Raw genomic sequence first — 3,810 nt, 5'->3', positions numbered from 1 at the left:
AAGTGCATGCACGCTATGGCAAAAACCTCTCCCAAAAAACAAACAAACAAACAAACAAAAGTAGTGGTATTACAAAAATATTTCCAGGTGGTTATATTCTATTTGGAATGCAGGACACACTTTTTTTTTAAGTTCCTTTCTTTCTCTTTTCCTTTCTTCCCATGTTTCTTCCTTTTCTTTCCCTTTCTTTATTTCTTTCTTCCTTTCTTTTTTCCTTTCTCTCTTTCTTTCTTTCTTCCTTTTTTTCCTTTCTCTCTTTCTTTCCTCTTTATTAAAAGAGGGAATAAAAGACAAGTAACCCTGATAAAGTCTCACCATGCCACAATCCCCTCCTCAGCCTTCTCTCCATCCAGGATCATAGGTGCAGCCACAGGTGTACCAAACTAGGATCCCAAACCTGGGTGTCCTATATGACTCCAGCACTGTGAAGCAGTGCCCTATAGACTGTGTCCCTATAGCTGAGCTCATAAGACTTGTTTTACATATCTTTTTGTTTGTTTGTTTTTGTTTATTTATTTATTTAATTTTCATTTATTTTATACATTCAATCACTATACATCAATGCAACTTGTAAAGTGAGTTTACTCAACATGAATCCACTTCAGATCAGTCCAGTTGAAGATATCATACATGTTATCATCAATAATCATCCATTTCTATCTTACATATAATTTTTTTAAAGACTATTTCTTCCATGAGACAGACAGAGAAAAGAGGGGCATCCAAATTCATATGCAATCTAGCCTCAGCCTAAATTGGCTAGGATCATGGGCAAGTAAGTGCATGAACAGGGAGACTTTGAGACCTGGGAGCTTCTCAGGTGGCCTCAGCATTGCAGAGTGTTGAATTGCCAGTGTCGCTGCCATGGGCCTTGAATTATATGTTGATAAAAATATATTAATAGCTATAGCCTCTGCATTAAAAATAAACATAGTATATGAGTTTCCCAGTGATGGCTCTTATCTTTGTTAATTGGCTTCATTTTATTTGTTACATAACACTTATTTTTGAGTAATCATATGCAATATATACAGTAGAAATAGCATGAATTAATAATTATGATTTCCTTAAATCATAATTTATTATTATTATTGTTATTGTTAATTATTATCAGAAAATTCATGTAAATGAAGTATCATAGCAAAATGTGATTTAATAGAACATAATTTAAATTCTAATTAGGTTAAGTAATTAGTACAGATCAGATTTAGTCTTCTGATATAATACTTAGGTCTGGTTTATATGGAATAACTATTTTAAATAATATTTTCTAATTTGGGTTGTGCTTTGAAGTCATAAACAGATGGGGATATTTCTTCCTTATTTTCTTTTATTTTGCCAGAAGCCATGTGTGCTTGCCAGATAAGGAGAGAAAGAGAGAGGAAGGGAGAAGAAGAAAGTGTCCTTCAATGTGATGCAATCATGCTGAAATCCCTTCTCCTCTATTTCTCCGTCCTGTTGGGATTTTGGGACATGCACACATATGTGCTTGGTATGTTTTTCAAACCACCAGGACCAGGATTCAAGCCATGAAGTTGGCTATATAAGATCCAGGTCCCTTAACTACCAGGTCACAGAGCCAGCCCTGTTGTTGATTTTGAAAGATGAATTTAGGGTACTAGCAGTTGGCATATTGTTTACGTCATTGGACAGCGATGTAGTCAATCACAGTTCAAGTCTTGGACCTGATGGCTTAAAACTCATGCCAGGTGTGTGTGCGTGCATGCCCAAAATCCAGAGAGGAGAATAGAGAAGAAAGGATTGTGGCATGGCCATCCCCGCTGCAGGGTGATTTCTCACTTTCTGTGTCTCTGTCTCTCCAGCAAGCACGTGTGCCATATAGCAAAAATCTCTCTTAGAAAAAAGGAAAAAAGATAAATTTAGAAATTGTTGTAATATATCAAGTCTAATTTGTGAATAGTCAAGACTATCATACAGGATAGTTAAAATCATCTTTTATCATCCTTACATTAAGTCAAGACAGCACAAAATCAGTTATACAGTTTCTTATTCTGCTCTTTCTATCATTTGGTTCAATTGACCCTTTGGTCTGGTTTTAGAATAGAATAAGATTGCATCATTGCCACTATTCTGTTTCTAAATGTTAAAGTCACTATACTTTGTTTTATTTTTTATAATTATTTAATTTATATATCATTATTATTATTCTTTTTTAAAAAATTGCTACAGGGCACATGAACTCACCAAAGAGAGACAGACAGACAGAGAGAGAGAGAGAGAGAGAGAGAGAGAGAGAGAAAGTGAGAAAAAAGCCACCAGATCCAGGACTCAAACTGTGGTCAGTCATGTTGTAGTCCAGCATCTTAACCACCATGCCATCTGCTATCCCCTAAACTTTATTTTCTATGTTATATATTATATTATGAATGTAAAATTACAAAAATCTATCTAGAGTGAATATTACAAAATAAGCTAATGTAATTTATTTGAAATTCTTTATATCTGAATTCAATTATATTTTTAGTGGCCTGTCACACCTCAAGAAGTATGTTCATTTCACTACTTGTTAACACCTGTCATATGGTATAAAGAGAGATAGAGAGAAAAGGAAAACATATTGGACTTTTTCTACAATTAGAAAGTGAAAATTTAGATGGAGAAAGGACTGAAATTTATAACATTTTAAGTTAAGATATTATTTCATGTTTAATTTTTCCATATTGTTAAAATTGAAGAAATTATTTATTGCCCTGAACAGTAGGAAGGAAATAATTTGTTACTTAAAATGTAAACAAATAACTGATTATTAGCCAGGTACTATGTGGTTGATTGATTTCATTTAACTTAATGAGGGATTTAATAAAATGGTAATATAAAAACTAAATGGAATCACTATACAGTTCAACAAAATTTATGTCTGTCATCGAGAGGACTGTGGTTGAAATTAATCATGATAAAATGAAAACATTTTTTTAAATAGGTAATAACTTTAATTTTAAAGTCAAGATACCATAATTATAGTGAAACTATGAGATTGAAAAATGAAGGTTTTTGCTATAGGGCATGCATGCTCGCCAGAAAGACAGAGAGACAAAAAGCAAGAAATCACCCCCCAGGGGGGATGGCCACGCCACAATCCCTTCTCCTCTCAGGATTTTGGGCATGCACGCACATGCACCCAGCATGAGTTTAAGCCACCCTGTCCGGGATTCGAACTATGGTCGACTATATGGGAATCCAGCGACATAGCTATTATGCTAACTGCTGGGCCCCAATATTTTTTTATAATGATATTTTAAAAAGTTATTAAACTGAAACCACCAACTTTACATTCAAGTGTGCCACTTAAAATATGTCCATTTTCATAAAATTTTAAAATACATAAAATGTTTAACCAAGTAGTCCTAATGATCCCATATTTTCTAAATATTTAAAAGACAGTGATTCTCCAACAACACTAACAGCCTTACACATAAATACTAAAGTTTACCAGTTCATTGTATGCAGATAATTGAGTACACCTTGCTCATAACGTTTGCAGTTCCCTGAGCTTAAATTCTAATTGCTAGAATTACTACCATGAATATATTCTCCACTACATTACTTCAGTGAACTTAACAGAGCTTTGGCTTAAGACAATATTTAGTGTACACAGTGTCTTTGTGCAGACAGTCGATTGTGGCTGGAGTAAAACAATAACACTTTTGATTTCACTTTAAAATAAAGACCATGAATTTTATGTGGACAATAAATACTGACCACACACATATATACAGCAATCATACTGTATATTCATGGTTGATCTTTTCATCCTCCCCCTCTCCTAGATAACTATTTTAGTTTTTCTTT

This window comes from Tupaia chinensis, unplaced genomic scaffold (assembly GCF_000334495.1).
Source record: "Tupaia chinensis unplaced genomic scaffold, TupChi_1.0 Scaffold148646_1, whole genome shotgun sequence".
Taxonomy (NCBI): domain Eukaryota; kingdom Metazoa; phylum Chordata; class Mammalia; order Scandentia; family Tupaiidae; genus Tupaia; species Tupaia belangeri.
Note: the sequence above shows the minus strand (reverse complement) of the source record.